The 16,971-nt window shown below is 38.7% G+C and overlaps 1 protein-coding gene across 3 annotated transcripts in view; it reads right to left on the bottom strand.

The window, feature by feature from the left end:
• SGCZ (sarcoglycan zeta) overlaps positions 1–16,971 on the bottom strand; it is an 804,491-nt gene that overhangs the window by 365,569 nt on the left and 421,951 nt on the right. Inside the window, exon 2 of one of the 3 annotated variants that reach the window (XM_074951353.1) lies at positions 3,853–4,050. The exons of the other annotated variants lie outside the window; for them this stretch is intronic. The gene's annotated coding sequence lies outside the window, so the exon portion shown is untranslated. The remainder of the gene's footprint in view (positions 1–3,852; positions 4,051–16,971) is intronic. 3 annotated transcript variants of the gene reach the window in all.

Genomic DNA, 16,971 nt, shown 5'->3' with positions numbered 1-16,971 from the left:
TTTATACCAATGAAAGTTTTTAGTGTAGACCTGACCAAAAGAGTCTATGTGAAAGGATCTTCCCTGCTTTTTTTTTTCCCACCTGCTTGAACTTCCTTTGTTTTCCTTCCCTCCTTGATGACCCTGTTTACTGCTTAAATGCAAATTAAGGCAAGCACACATTCCTTCCTTTAAGGCTGACCTGACTTCTACTTAGGCAAGACTGTGGGGTTTGGAACATGTATGATCATCATCATAGAGAAAAATCTTAACTTCACATGCAATGTTACCACACATTTTATCAAGACAGTACAGACTGGCAAATTGTGGAGTTTTCTAATGATACCTTACAAGGCATATCTTGTTCAAAGATAACAACAATAGTGTGAAGGCTGTCAATACAGGGCTGTATTCTGTCACAACATCCAACTCGGTAAAGGAACCCTGCCTCCATCCAAATGAACACTCATACATCTGGATGATGTTCCATACTCTCGGTCAGAGACTGAAAATTCTACTCACAGTGGGCAGTTAAAAAGTTTTCTTTTTTTCCCTTATCTTTTTACTGGTTTGTACAATATGATTAGTTATTGACATTGCAGTAACACATACAGGCCCCAGGCAGGATTGGGCATTGTGCATATAGACAGACAGACATGCAGTCATTATGAGGAAAGACTAGGGAGTGTTACAAGAAAAGAGAGGGAAATAGGAAGGGGTGTGAGCAGGTATTCCCCATACTTATCTTGTGAAATACCACGAGGATCAATCATTTCTTATTTTAGGAGTAGAAAGGTAAAAGAAAAAAGTTAACTGTGCCCACCGTACTTCAGCCATCTGTGCCATGTCAACAGAATGTTGCGGGATGTAGTAAAAAAGCCTCCTTCACTTTAAAGCTCAGTGATCATGTGCAAATGTAACATTGATGGACCCCGATTGTCATTGGGCAGGATTGAACCTGGAACCTGTGAAGCTAAATGCATGAGCTTCTACTGCATGAGCTAAAAGCCATATGCCTCTTAGCTAAGGCTGTAGAACAGACTCATTAATCTATAAGTGGTCTCAGTGCCACTAGATGGGACAGAACACCACACCGAGGAGGTGTATGGGTTACATACTTCCCCTAGCTGAGGAAGCATGTCCCAGCTTCATAGACTTCCCAGATGAAATCCCGGATGAGCCCCCACTTACAACCGCCAACAGACTCTGGTCATCAGTGGGCAGGATTGAACCTGGGACCTCAGATCTGGACCATATGGCTGTTAGCTAAGGCTTTGGGGAGCAGACTCATTAACCTCAGGAGGTGTGTGGGTTACACAAAGACCATACTTTAAACCTTTATAACGCTACCATATCAAATGGATTGTTGTCACCAGGCTACCAAAAGGGATAGTCTTTAGATCTCATATATGTCTCAAGGGTCTATTACAAATCAACGAGGTGTCAGAGCTGTTCATGTAAGGGTTACCACACCTCCACCCCTAAAAACCCTCTACCAATAATAGCAAAAAAAAAAAAAAAAAAAAGTATTTCCCAGTATAACCTGCCCTACCAAGGAATGTCTATCATTTTTACTGCCAGTCTGAGTGGTTTTGATTCTTCATGACTATAGAAAAGGGAAAATGAAAAGACATGGTCAACAAAACCAGATAATTTACTTAGCTCAAGCAGCAGACTAGACATAAAAAATTACAAAAGACAAATTTTGTATTAGAATACCTTTAGTCTACATTTTCGACTGTTCTCAACGTATGCCAATTTAGGAAATTAACTGAGAATGTCAGGGCACAGGCATTCACTACATTAACTTCTAATCTTTTTGTATTTAGGAGAAATTGCTTTAATAAATGTAGAAGTAAATACAGATATGTTCTTCCATTTTTACATCCTCTGTTTTTTTCCCTGTCATTTATGTTCCTATTCAACATTCAAACTTGCCTCCCTTTCAACATAAAAAGGCCTCCATTATTATATGACTTAAAATTAAATGAAGGCAATTTATTTTTGTTTTTCCAAAAATACTGTTTCTAATGTGACCATAAAATTATGACTTTGAACTTTACAGGGATATAAAAAATTAAGCCATTGAGTGAATGTGTATGTAGATCCATCCACCCAACCCATAACAAAATACATCAGAGAAAATTACCAATTTTACATTTAAAAACGATGGTTTATTTCCTGGTAAAAATAATAGGGCAACTTTTAAGATATCTTATGAGTAAAGATGGTGAACTGATCCAAACAAAAATAAGAACCAATGTATATCTGCTTGAAGGATCAAACAAAGTCTCAAATTTCACTAGGAAGTCTGTTCTCATGAGTTCAAGACCAAACCCATTTGGATAAGCAGCTGAATAAGTGGATACTTATCCAACTCAAAACACTGAGGTTTGCCCATCACTTCTTATGAGCAGAGATATTAATTGTGTGACATTACAATCCCAACTTCTTCCTCCAGCACTGTGAAAGGCAGAGACTCCAATGGTGACTTGGAATTGGATTCACTTTGTGAACATGTTACGGAGAAGTTTGGTCAGTGGTCCTGTCTTTTCTTTAACTCCTATTCTTTCACAGTTGCTTTAAGTTCTTTACCTCCAAATCACTTTAAAATGTACGTATCACAGCAGTGAACGTTAGAAGGCATATATACAATTGTAATAAAACAGGTAATTGACAGAATTATGCATGTTATAAAGTGATCTGAAAAACATAAAAGTCTCACAATCAGGGGGGATTGAGAGGATTTTTGTTTTGCTTTGGTTTTGTTTGTTTGTTTTGTTTTGTTTTTTTTAAAAGAGCACAGAAGGCTACCCTTTGCCCCTTGGTCTTAATTACATGATTGTTTCTTGTAGTCAGACTTCACCAACAGCGTTTCTTTCAACAAAACACACTTCTCTCAACTTCTAGAGAGCTTTCTAGTGCAGGTTAGCTCAGAGGCCTCAAAGCACGTTCCTCTTATGCCCTGGCAGAATGACATAATTTACCTCAGCTGTCGCCAGCCATATTTTCTTGACAGTCCATGAACTGAGGGGTAGGCAGCTGCAGTTTTTCCCTTCTTAATAGAGGATTAGTTAATCCTACTCTTTCCAGCTGCTGAATTCCTGTATATTTACCCAGTCATAATCATATAACAATTTCTGAATAGTTCGTGAATTATTTGGGTACACTCTGCCCATCCCTCACTCTTTACCTTGTGACCTACAAATATGTTATCATCACAATAGAGCTAGGTTAAAAGACTTAAGGTTGTAAAGTGAAGCTCTCAAAAATTAGGCAATGTTGGAACTCAGGTTGCCTATAAAACCTTAATTTGGCCTCCTTGTGTATATGCATTATAACAGTCATTAATTACATTATCACATCCTCTCCCCCTCCCACTTCCAAGTCAGGATTCCTGCCTCATTCAGATTATAGGATGGACAGATTTCAGTATATGTTTTTATTTTTATCATTTCAAATGAGAAAGGGTTTTTTGGGGGTTTCTTTTTTGGGAGGGCGCGGGGGGGGGAGATAGGGAAGGGAAGGAGATGGATTTATGTATTGATCATTCAAGACTCCTACCTTTTTGACCCAAAATATCATGAGAAGAGCTCACACAGTCTCAGCACAGTTGAAACAGTCTGGGTTTGACCCCAAGTCTGTACTCAAAACTTGTCCAGATCCTGATTCAAAAGCCTCCTCTTCCTTGGCTCTGCACCGTAACATAATACTTTGATATTCCTTTGGCATCTTTTATGCCTCTAAAAGGAATATTTCAATTACAGCTGGTTGGAAATCTTCCATTGAAATGATTTTTGACAGAAAATGCACTTTCCACAAAAATCAAATTTTGGCTTGCTGCCAAGGACAGCAAACTTAGAAATGCCTTACCTAGCAGACCATCTTCAGAAGGCTTAACGTAGATCCTGATCCTGCAAGCAGATCAACGCAGGTAGACTTTACAATCTTGCGGAGTCCCACTAAAGTCATTGGGGCTCTGCACAGGCCCAAGGGTGCCTCACTGATTCAACTGTAGGATCGGGGCGTAGACTGTCAATTCTTCCAAGCAGTAGGGTGACCAGATAGCAACTGTGAAAAAATGGGATGGGGGTGGGGAGGTAATAGACGCCCATACAAGAAAAAATCCCAAAAAACAGGAACTGTCCCTATAAAAACGGGACAGGTCACCCTGCCAAGAAGGGATTTTGTTTTTATTTCTCCGCTGAGACCCAATGAACATTAATGGTGTCATAAAGATAATTAAATATATTAGGGCAGTGTTCTATGAAATGGTCAATAGATTTGTAATATAAGCAATCTGATTAATTTTGGACACAAAAAAATCAGAAGGCCATCTGTGGATACATTATAATGAATGAAAAGGACATTGAAGGAGATTTTGGGATTCAAATTAACAGTAAAATAGGTTGTACTATTCTGTTACTACAAAGATGGCAAATCAATTCATAAAGTGCATCAAAGGGTGTATTATAATAAACAGGGCTGTGCAGTGATTTTTTAATAATCACAACTAATTGCAAGATTAAAATAGTTGTAACTAATCGCAGTCTTAATTGAACTGAAACCACCACCACCACCACCACCACTTAAATTTATTATAAATATCTTTGGATGTTTTTCTACATTTTCAAATATATTGATTTCAATTACAACATAGAATAAAAAGTCTACAGTGCTCACTTTATATTATTTTATTACAAATATTTGCACTGTAAAAAGAAACAAAATAGTATTTTTCAATTCACCTCAAAATGTAGTGTAATCTTTATATTGTTAAAGTGCAACTTGTGTTTTAAAAAAAAAAAAGTAACTGCACTCAAAAATAAAACAATGTAAAACTTTAGAGCCTACAAGTCGAAACAGGAAGGAACATACGAACGTTTAGCATACCTGATACAAATGTCTTGCAAAACCAGCTACAACTGTGCCATCTAAACGCCTGTTCCCACTTTCAGGTAACATCATAAACAAGAAGTGGACACCATTATCTCCAGTAAATGTAAACAAACGTCTTAGTGATTGGCTGAACAAGAAGTAGGACTGAGTGGACTTGTACGAGGAGAATTGAAAAATACTATTTCTTTTGTTTATCTTTTAAAAAAAACCCACGCAGTGCTCAAATTCTTTGAAGAGGCCTTTTTGTTGTTTTAAAGAACAGGAGGGTACAGGAACAAAAAGGAAAATATTTTAAATGCAATACCCTGTGACGTGGGGATGAGATCCCTGTACTTGGGCTCCTGATTCTGCAGCTGGCAGTGTGAAGCTCACACTATGGTAGTGGGGGCCAGTCACCACAGAAGACCCATTAAGACAATACATAGCCCTCAACAGCAAAATTTTGGCAGCTCAGCTGCTGCTTCCTGTTTCATCCAGCCTTCCCTCCACTTAGGGCTGATGAGGATTACTGCTGGGACAGGGACTTTCTCTGCTACTCCAGTTGTTCCCTCCACTCCACAGCTCTGAGTGCAGGCAGCTGGGAGTGAGGGAAGTAGAGAAGGAGAGATTGGGAGAACGAGACAGAGACAGACTCTTCCAAAAAGAATATTCCTGCAGCCTAGTTGAAGATGCACTGAACTACAAACCAGCAGCCCATGAGTTCTCCTTTCAACTTTTCCAGTGACTATTAATTAATCTATACCTTTCCTGCTCCAAATTAACAACCAAGGTCTCATACTCCTACCTTATCTGTTAGTGAATGACAATTTGTCTCCCCTAAAGTCCCTGAGAGCAAAAGGGAGCAGAGTTCAGGTTGGTGTAGATACCACAACTATTTCCAGACTTAAGATTTTGAGATACCAGTACAATGACCTTATTTTCTGACTATCAAACTTTTTAAAACTTTACCTTCAGATGTTCTGACATTTAAACCTGTGTGCATTTCTTTTTTATAAACTACAGAATTAGTGTTTTTGTTGAATAGGTTTTTATTTAAAACTTTAATTCTATCAAAGTTATTTTATTTTTTTAAAAGGAGGAATGAGAGAGATTTTGAACTTTTAATGACAAGAACTAAGTTTAGACATATCCTCGACATAGGTGGAAAAATATACCTATATAATCACTTTTAATATCCGCAAGAGAAGGATTTGTTGATTCAGTGTGACCATTTTGTGCCAACTCAGTATTTTGGTTTTACTTTTTTGTCTAGTGGAGCAGTCGTAATATTAATGGGTATCATTACAGAATTCCATTGTAGTACATTTACTAAATGTCTAATAGTTTGCAGAGTATTTACTGTGTCTTCCAAAAATCACTAGCTAGCTTTATTTACTCTTTTAGGCCTCATGCAGGATCATCAATATCTTTAAAACACATGTAAGCTTCAAAATGTTTACTTTAAACAAACGATTTTTTAAAATCCAATATCAAGTAAAAATCTATTCCACACCCATATTTTTCTACATTCACAAGCTGTGAAAATTCAGAACCTAATCTTGCAAATCAAATAAATATGCCTCATACCCCTACAGAGATAATAAAATAGATATGCAAAAATTGAGTGTGTTTTGCTACCTGTATTATTAGGATTTTAACAAAACACAGCACACCGCTTACAGATCTTGAGCATTTAAGATTTAATCTTAATAACCTTTAAGTAATCTTTTGATATTCAAGCACTGAACGAAAAATGTTATAAAGGAATAAAAAGCATATATAAAATATGACATTAGTCAGACCAAACAATGATTTAGGCTGACAAGGGACCTCCAAGCAATCAGGTGACCTGTAATGGAACAGATTTTTGTGTGGTGTTTTCTGCCAAAGCAGACAATGAACCAAGAAGAGAAAATATAGCTACTAAGATGAAAGTGCCCACATCGGCATTTAGTGTGAAAGAGAAAAGCAAAAACAATCTGCTCTTAACCACCCATAGCAGCTCAGCAGAACTCTTTCAGGATGTTAGACAGGTAATTTACCAGAACCAGCTGGCTTTCCTCACTCACCCGGACAGTAACATGCCCTCTAGCCAGGCAGCCCAGGCTGTGGGCACCTCTCTTTTTTTGTGCATGACATGCCAGCAAGTTACTTGCTCTTTTTTCCAATTTGTGCAACATGTGACATTAAAAAAAAACCTGACAGATGAATTACTACTTTAGGTCTTCTTTACAGTCTTTAGCTGGCAATCTACAATGTGTAGTGTAATGTGTGTCACACACAACAGTAGATGCTGCATAGGCACAACAATAATTTCTTACGCTGAAGACTCTAAAGCATAAAATATATACGTTCTGAACAGCCTGAAATCATTATACCTTGGATAAGATCAAAAATGAAAAGGGTTTTTTGGTGGGGTGGGTTATATGAAGAGAATTATTAATGGTATAATCAGTGGCTAGCCTTACTCTTGCATCTCTTGTAAAAGGCTTTACACCAACATAAATGAATTTACTCAGAAAGATTTTAAATGACAAACAGTTATATGCAAAGCTCTTGCTATCCCTTCCAGTTTGCGCAGTGCATGCTAACTTATGTTTCCTTTGTCACCCAAGGGCTTAGACTTCTCTAAGTGACTTCTAGAATGTTAATATAAATTTCTGGTATGCTGGCCAGTGATTCTATCACCTATGACAGAACAGGCAGTTCTAGATTGAGAGGGTCGTGAACATTGCTTTCTTAAACAATTAAACACTGGAAGGGAAAATAGCTTCCCTTGGTATCATCAAAAACAGACTTTAACTACAAATTTTATATTAAATATAAAGACTAACTAGACCTAAGCACAAGGGAATTGGTATTAATATTCTGTTGGTAAGAATAGGAAGTGTTAGCTCATGCATGCCCTGTCCTTATTAAAAGGTACACTATATTTAAATTATATTATCAATATAGAAAAACACTTACTTGCAGCAGGTTAATGGCCTGATACTACAATGTCTTACTGTAGGGCATAGATCTTAGTACTGAGTGTAATCCCCATTGTGGATTATTTAAAATGCTCAAATATTTAAAATCAAAATTATTCTTTATTAGTGGCAATGTTTACTTTTTCATTGCACTCAGTTTGGAAATGAAATTGGACTTCACTGTTTAACTTTGATTATAGCAATTTTCTAAGCAGTTGCATTTTCTCAGTCCTGTGCACTACCATAATGCTTTTGTACTGTCTGCCTGAAACAATGAAGAGCTGTGAACTACCTTAGGCCAAATTCCTGCTCCACTGCATAGTGGAAACAAGCTGAGACCTAGGGTGTTCTTCTGGGGCTATGGTAGAAGGGATCCTTCTCCCCATGCAATTCCTTGCCAACAGACATCTGCTAGGGTAGCCTCAATGACACTTGTGTCTCTACTACAAGGTGGTGCAGGGGGGAGAGTTCGGTGGATTAACCTAGCAGAGGATTTACCACTCTTCCCCAAATCCCCATTGTGCAATGGGACAGAGACTGCTCTTCCACATAAGCTCTGCAAATCCTGCTCCACACACTGTAGTGTATGGCATGATCTCTGCTACATGAGACACCCACATAGGTGCAATGGAGGGAATTGCGTGTGAACTGCTTCCCTTTCTATGCCTGGGACTTCTGGGAAGCGTAAATGGGCTCTTTCCCATATACTTCAAGATTTGCAAGCACTGGCAGCAACTTGGTGAAATCTTCTGACTAGTTACCTCCTAGACAATGTGCCAAAGTTTGGATCTCCTATGAATAATGAAGTCCTATATCCTCTATCTAATCTCTCTGAGAGCCACTTCATTCTTGAGAGCCACAGTCTCTTTCCTATTCTAAGTCCAGGTAGCCAGGTTTGGCAGATGAGAGCTCTACAAGGGTTGAAGAGGAAGAATCCCTCAGTCTGCAGTAGACTTTGCCACATTTGCATCTTTGGACTGTGAGGGCAACACCAAGTAGAGGTGGGTAGCAGATACCTCCCTGGACTGGCCCATGTTCTGCTGGACAGAAAAACTTCACAAAACCTCTGTTCTGACAGATGGTGCATGCACACTCCCCAAAATCACTCCTATCTCTCACTGCTTCTAGTATCTGAGGGTCCTGCAGCAAATATGGAGACCATACTCCTGACATTTTCCCAACAGTTGACCAGTGCATATATATTTCAGAATTACTTTCTTTCATATCAACCTCGTAGCAGTCTAATTCTCTTATTCACACCAGTAAGCAAGTGAATTTCTTAATATTTTTGAGTTATTCAGGCACATAAACATCCCCACAAAACAGTAGGGTGTCCAAGTGTTATTTTAGAAAATAGATAACATTGCAAGTGTTTTTAAATATGCAAGCAAATCAATGCATGCTTGTGAAAAATCAGGAAGCAAAACAAAAATATGAAAATCCTGAATTTTTCAGAGCTCATGGGTTTTTCCTTTTAATAATTTAAGGGGAAAATGACATTAACTCAGGAGTGTAATTGTTCTCCTTCATATCCTCCTTAAATTTCTCCTTTGCCATTGAAACTTGACCACTGCCTTTCATATTGACCAATATTGTCTCATTGTTTCCTGTTACTCCCCCATTGATCTGTATCCATCTATCGTTGCTTGTCTTATACTCAAATTGTAAGCTCTTCAGCGGAGGGGCAATTATTTTATTGTGTTTGAGCATTTAGCACAATGGGGTCTTGGTCCATATCTAGGTGCTATGGAATACAAACAACAACTTAAGTGGTCTTAAAACTTTCCTCTGGCTCGAGCAATTCAACAATTAATTGTAGCGGAATTCCCTATTTTAAAGGGAGGGAATATCTGTGCAACCAGTCAATTATTTCAGACCAATTTAATTTTTAAAGTGTATCTACTATACCTACTAGGGAAAAAGGCATTTCAAAATTGACTCATATCAGAGTAGTGAAAAAATTAAATATCATGACACTATCAGGGGAGGGATAGCTCAGTGGTTTGAGCATTGGCCTGCTAAACCCAGGGTAGAGAGTTCAATCCTTGAGGGGGCCATTTAGGGATCTGGGGTAAAAATTGGGGATTGGTCCTGCTTTGAGCAGGGGGTTGGACTAGATGACCACCTCCTAAGGTCCCTTCCAACCCTGATAGTCTATTGAAGTCAATGGTTGCTTTGCCACTGATTTTAATGGGGACAGATTTCATGACAAGTGTGTGCATTTGGAGAATTTGGTCCTTTCAGGGTTTGCAGAAGGAGATACATCGCCTTTGTTTTGGGCCCAAGGATGACTTGTCATTCATTCTATTGAGTTTCATTTGGAACTTAGACTTGTTTCCTTGAACTGCGGGCTTGGGCATTATGTAGCCTTTCACCTTCACATTCTAGCTTTTAGCCTGACCTTTACATTTCCTGAACCCTGAAAGCTGTGTTCTGCCAAAGAGCTTCAGTTAGGAGGCCAGATGAATAATGAAAACATAATTTGTTTTTCAAGCTCCCAGGAGACCTTTTGAGCAAATAGGAAAGGATGCACTATAATTTCTCTCTCATACGATGGCTTTTCTATTTACCAGCAACATTGGCCTGGAGAGTCACTGATTTAGGGGATATTTTACTAAAATATTCTATAGGAGCTGCTTTGTTCCATTGTTTTCTTAAAAATTAAAACAGAAAAGTGAGTGTGTTGCTTGAATCTGGGCTGATGGATGTCTTTAGCTTGTTTGCACTCCTTAACTATGGCTATTGGGTCAGGGTTCCAGATGTCAGTGCAATGTTCCTTAAGTACCAGTAGCAGGAGCTGATGGAAGCCAGCCATGGGGATGAGGAATAGCTCTTTCATGGCTGAGCAACAACTCTAACTTCATGGGTTTCCCCTTTCCTGCATTCTTTCCATGCTCCAACTAGGGGTGGGAAGGTTAGGGTGAGATTATATACGTAATTTAGATTTTAAAATGTGTCCATATCTGTGGACAAATACATGTTGATTAATAAGACAAATCAGTTAGGACTCACAATATAAAATCTTCTCCAGCTCACCCCAAAGCAGGGTACTCCCCCCCCCCCCCCCGAAAAAAGGTCTGGATCTCAGTCCTCTCCACCTGCAAAAGTGGAGGGACTGATATCACTCTCTAAGCAGAAGTGAGAAAAGCAATTCATGGGCCTTGAATTGCTTTTCTCACTTCTGCTTAGAAACCAGGATCATCCCCTACAGTCCTGGAATACCCCAAACTCCTTTTAAAAAAAATCACAAGGGATCCAAGTATGTAAGGAATGCAAGACTGGAATTCAAGATCCCACCTAAAAGACAGTATACTCAGTTGATTGGATAATTTACATGTTTGGAAGTTTAATAATTGAAATGCATCTGACTTTTCTTCTTCGCCACAGAAAAATACTTTTGACATCAGTGTCAACTGGGCTTAAGTCAGCATGTCTCTTGTGATGGTGCAATTTGCTTGGCTTTATGTTGTCAATTAGAATTCCGCTTTCCTGCTAAGTCGATACAATTAGATTACTACAGAGACTTCATTACAGCCACAGGCAGGACAGCAGATGAGGTATACAATTTTCTCCCTGTGATGCCAGCACTACTAAATAGTTATTGGAACAACTGTCTATAAGAGAGGACAATAAATGCTTCTACCTTAAATATTGTTTTCCAGTAAAAGTTATCACATCAGAAGGAAAGAGAATAAATAGTAAAAACGGACATAAGCTAGATGTTGCTTGCTCTTAGGATTAAAAACTTACTGGGAACATTTACTGCTGCTCTGTATTTAACATATTTAAATTATGTTGGTCATACAGTCAAATTCATGACTTGCTCATAAGAATGAATAATCATATGGTAAGTACAGGATTATAATTTTTTTCACTGAAGACAGAGATTCAATGCATTGAAAAGTTACTGAACAATATCATTCTGTACTTCGTTGATTTATACTCTTAAATGCAGGGACTGAAGTACTTTGAACATGAAGTTTCATCGTAATCGGTTTTTCTAAGTTATACTTTTATTAACCAGAATAATTTCATGTTTTTTTCCTGTACATGCAAAGCTCTTTGAACACAAAGGCTTAGTCATCTCTGTGCTTTGTCTCATACCATCTTTCTCAATACATTAACATCTTAAAGAAAGTTTAAGACCAAAAATAACCAGTGTGTTTCAATTTAATCGATTGAATTTAAAAACTCAAGAAATTCAAGAAATTAAAGCAAAGCAATGGCTTTCAGTTAGAGGGTGTGACTTGCCAGAATTGTTCTTTAAGAATCATCCTTCAAACTTATATTGTGCCCTATCAATGTCTCTCTAGGCACAATGCAAAATTAAAATAAAAAAAATGGTGTCGGGGGGGGGGAGGGGGGTATCATGCCTCTCAGGATCCACAAGCAAAAGGATAATTTTCCCACTTCAGAGGCAGAAGTGTGGCAGTATTGTCTTTTCTGCTGAACTCCCCTCTTTCAGGAGGCTTCTGGTGAAAGTTGCAGCCAGGGAAGTCCCTGGCATCATGACTAAGTGAACACTGTTGCCAAGAAAATAATTCTAGAATAGGATTTAGGAGGGAAAGTAGAGTGAAAAATGGCAGACTGCTCAAGGGGAAGAATTTAGAGAAACCCAATTTAGAGTTGGGGGTAGGTAAGATCTGAGTGATGGTAAAAGCAGTGAGAACCTATTGGTTTGGGGAAAGGGGACACCAAGCAAGGAGGGAAATGACCTCCTTGGGAGGGAAAAGAAAAAGTTGGAGAGCCCAGGTGGACTGCAGGAGGAAGGCGGGGGGGGGGTGAGGGGGAGAGAAGAGAACTGAGCAGTGTGGGACAGTGGTAAGGAAAAAGACCATGCTCTGTCTCACCCCCCTCACCCCCGTTTACAGAATTAATGACTGCCTGAGTTAAAGTCTGAAACCTCAGAACACAGTGGAAGAGAATGTGCAGTTACTCAGTGCACAGGCAAAGGAGAGAAAGGAAATCCAAAGGCTCCTTCCCTCAGGTCAACAAGAATAGAACGGGCAATGGGGGCTGGTGCATGAGCTAAGTAAACTTATGCATGGTGTTTCCCCTGAGCTGGTGCATGTGTAATGCTGCCCCACTACTTCCTGGCTTGTTGGCCAAGCTTCTCAGATAAGAACCTCTGGATTTAAACGTATGAACTAAAAGACTCACCTTAGTTAACTCAAAGGCAGAAGCAGACTCAAAAACAAGTCCAGCAACACTGGGTTGCACATGCATGAACTTGGAAGAGCATTTGAAAGAAACTGAAGAAACAGGAGAATTGGGCATGAGCAGGAGAGATCAAGATTGAGAGAGCAAAAACCATGAAAAATAAGAATGAAAATGATGTAGAAGGAACATTTTAAGTGAAAATAGAACAAATGAGGCAGACCAAGATACGTATTTATAAATTATAAAGGGTAAATGCTAAAAATATTACCATCTTCCACTTGCCCACACCTCTATGTTGATACAGAGTAGAAGACAGGAGAGAAGGGACTTTTCTAGCTTGTCACACTCACCATTTGCATTGTGTTTCATATTAGACCGTTAACTATGTGGGGCAAGGATTGGGACTGCCCGAGTGTTTATGCAGGAACGATAGCATCCTGGGATGGACATCAAGATGCCACTTAATGCATTTCTACAGCTTGTCTCACCTTTCTTACCTCAGAGTAGCTGGCTCCAGGCCTAATACTACATCAAAGTAAGAGACGTTGATATAAAAGGTGACAAGACAAATCAGGTGCTCTGTAATACATATGAAGCAATTCCTTCAGCTGATGTAAATACCAGCAGTGGTTGAGTAATCAGAAGATCTTATAGATAAGGGCCATGGTGTAAGCTAGGAGTTACATCAGGAAAGAATTTGGCATGTAGTGATTAATGGTAGTAGTGAGAGTAGAAAGATCACTGTTCCTAGCTGCTTTGATTTTTTCAAGGGAAAGAGCTATACATAGATCATTCTGAATTCATGTACTGAGAATTAGATCAAGTAATGATAATATTACTTCGTTATGCAACACACATGCTGCATAATAAAGTGACCCAAAATTACTGCTTCTTGAGTAAAGCATGCACTTCTCAGCTAAATTACCAGTGTAATCAGATTTCTAAATGAAGGCCCCAAATGACAGTCCCTTTCAGGGACACATCCCCAATTGCTGTAAACTGGTGTGGCTCCATCAACTTCAATGGAGCTGGGGAAATTTACACCAATCGATAGTCTGATCACCTTTTAAAAGAGAACACTTTTCTTTTCTTAGTTATGGTCTCTTGTCAGACAAAGTCAACCTGAACCAATACCTGCAAACACTTACTAGTCTGATATCACACCAGAAAGCCTGAGCCTCTCCAGCCACTACAAAGTCAATGTATGCCATACTCTGTTCTGAGATATTATAGTTACAATACAAAATAAGAATAGAATTCACGTACCACAATATGGTAACTGTTGAAAAAAATTGAATATTTTAAAGAGGGAGTCCCTCTATCCTGAGAATATACAGTATACAGTTTCTCTGTATAATGGTAGACAAGTTATTTATATATATGTCTACCATTTTACAGAGAAACTCAGATGCAATTGGATTAAAGGAACAATGCAGTACCACCTCTATCTCAGTCTCTAATGTCAATTCACTTCCTGTATCTCCCAGGTACGCTTTCATCAAATTAAAAACCTGTAATTGCCTAATATAGATTCTAAGGGCAGAAGGGACCACTGAGATCATCTAGTCTGACCTCCAGCATAATGTGCTCTTTTTTAAACTAAACAGATTGAGATTCTGGAGTCTAATATGAGGAGGAAATGATCTAAAAATATTTATGTTCCAATTCAGGGCTTGACTTTGTATGTTCCTATGTACCTCCTGTGATGCCAATAAGTGTTGAAGACAACATCTTGCAAGATGCATTCAGAATTGAGCCTTTACTTTGACAGTCTCTGTGTCAATGACTACCTTAAATACAGCATGGCAAAGATATTTTTCTGCACTTGCAGAAGTAGATGATTAAAGTTGGGGAACATTTCAGAACTGTCCAAATTGAAATTTTATAATGCCACTTTTCATAAGGCCGGTTATGTTTTAATAATAACATCGTGCAAATGAAGGTCCGAATCCTGGAAGCCACTATGTGTGAGCCATCACCTGCTTTCAACCAGAGCCCCACTGAAGTCAGTGGGGCTTCAGTTGAGTGCTTTGTAGTATAGGAGCTCAAAAGGTCAGAATTTTTTAATCACAGGAAAATCTGTTCACATAACAGGGATACAAAAATGCTGCATCTCAACCTTTATTTTTATAGCACCTCACAAAATGGGGCCCTGAACTGATCTGAGAGCTATATAACGTAAAAACACCCACACCAAGAAGGTATATATAATAGCAGGAAAAACAACAACATTCTGGTTTGCACTATTGTAGTTGTACTAAATTTTTAAGTATGTGTAGTATATTTAAAGTAACCTGAAAATACTATTTTCCCCATGCAGGCTATAGTTAGATAAACAATTACATACAGAAAATACAGAATGTGCAATTGTGAATTATGAGGCTATAAATCTATTGAGTGGATTCAGGTGACATCATATACTCAGAGAGAACAGCTTGAGTTGTTTGTGTAACCACTAGGACTCCACAGTGGAATTATAGCTCCATCATTCAAAATTTGCATTTTTAATTTTACATGATACATGGGTATGATTCTCTAATCTGTTCTTTTCCTCCCTAGAATGAAGCTTCTTCTTTCTCCTTGCTATTGATGAATGCAATTCTTTTCTGTGATTTGTAGATTTTCATAATTAACAGATGTGGCTTCACAGTAATGAAATATTTATTTTTATACACAGGCTGTGAAATTTTTAATCCTGTAATCAATGTCTCATTGTGGATTTCATGCCTTCCTTTGTAGCAGTCATGTACATAAAGGTTCAATAATATCTTACAAACTGACCTTAGCATTGTGATGAAAGTCAACTGATATTTATAAAAACTTAAGTTTGAGAATTGCCATCTGAACAGATTTTCACTGTGGTCTTGCATGTGTGTTGCCAAGAGAATGGGGAATGGTATCCTCTTGGTTGTGTTATGTAAATCTCATTGTAGTAACAGTCTTTGTGACTGTTTTAACCTGTGTGCAATACTCCTTGAACCTGAAGTGTTTCTATATTTCTATTTCTTTAAACTTTTCATCCTTTTAACCTTTTTGCATATTCTTTCAAAAAGAAGGTATGCAGTGACCCAATAAATGGCTTGGTAAAGGACTTTAAAAAAAGGAGGTGTTGGTTAAAGGAATGGGGGTGGGGAGGAGCAGGAGGTGGGGACTCCTATGACTGGTATGGCAGGATGCACACAAACACACACACACCTTTCTTATAACCCACTTTAACCCTCCTACAATGGGGTGGATGGTAAGGTCCCAGCAATGGGTTGGCTGGGGGACCTGGATGGAAAGAGCGGGGAGGGTGGCAGAAGCCCCCCGAGAAGTTATTGAATGAACATGGAGTTACCTGCACTGTATGCTTTTAACTGCCAGGTAGTCGCAGGTGTCTAATAATCAAGTTGTGGCCTGATTAAAACAATATGTAATATCTCTCCTGTCCTCCTTTTGGTATAGCCAAACAATCACCATGCGTGGGAACCAAGGCATGGGGAACTCACTGAATCCCTTAACAATTTAACACCTGTGCAGGTTCTACTCTAACTATTCTTCAGCTAGAGTAGAAGCTTAAATGAGCCTTAGACTATGTATATTGTGCTCTCCCTGATTTGAAAAAAAGTGGAAGCAGGACAGTTTGATGGAGAGAGGTCTCCTGCAGTCTGTGATTAGTGAAGGGAAGCCCCCTCTTTTATACCCAGAAGATATTGAAAGAGGGAGATGCATCCTATCCCTTTTTGCCCCACACAAACAAGAAACTTTTGTGATCAAGCTGGAAGAAAAGAGGCTCCTCTCAGTCTCTAGCCTGGGCCTGAAGCTGTATGGCCACTAGCTACTTGCATTTCAGAATAGTGAGTAACTCATTTCTACACAGCCTAGGGAATTCATAGAACTTCTATTGCTCAACAGAGGTAAGTTTTGCCCAGAGTTTTTCCTCCTATCCCCCAAAATAAAATCAAATAAAAAGGCTGAAGGTTTGGTTCTACTGAAGTCAATGGCA

The sequence above is a fragment of the Natator depressus genome, chromosome 4 (assembly GCF_965152275.1).
Source record: "Natator depressus isolate rNatDep1 chromosome 4, rNatDep2.hap1, whole genome shotgun sequence".
NCBI classification, from domain to species: Eukaryota; Metazoa; Chordata; order Testudines; family Cheloniidae; genus Natator; species Natator depressus.
This window is presented reverse-complemented; position numbering and strand designations above follow the sequence as displayed.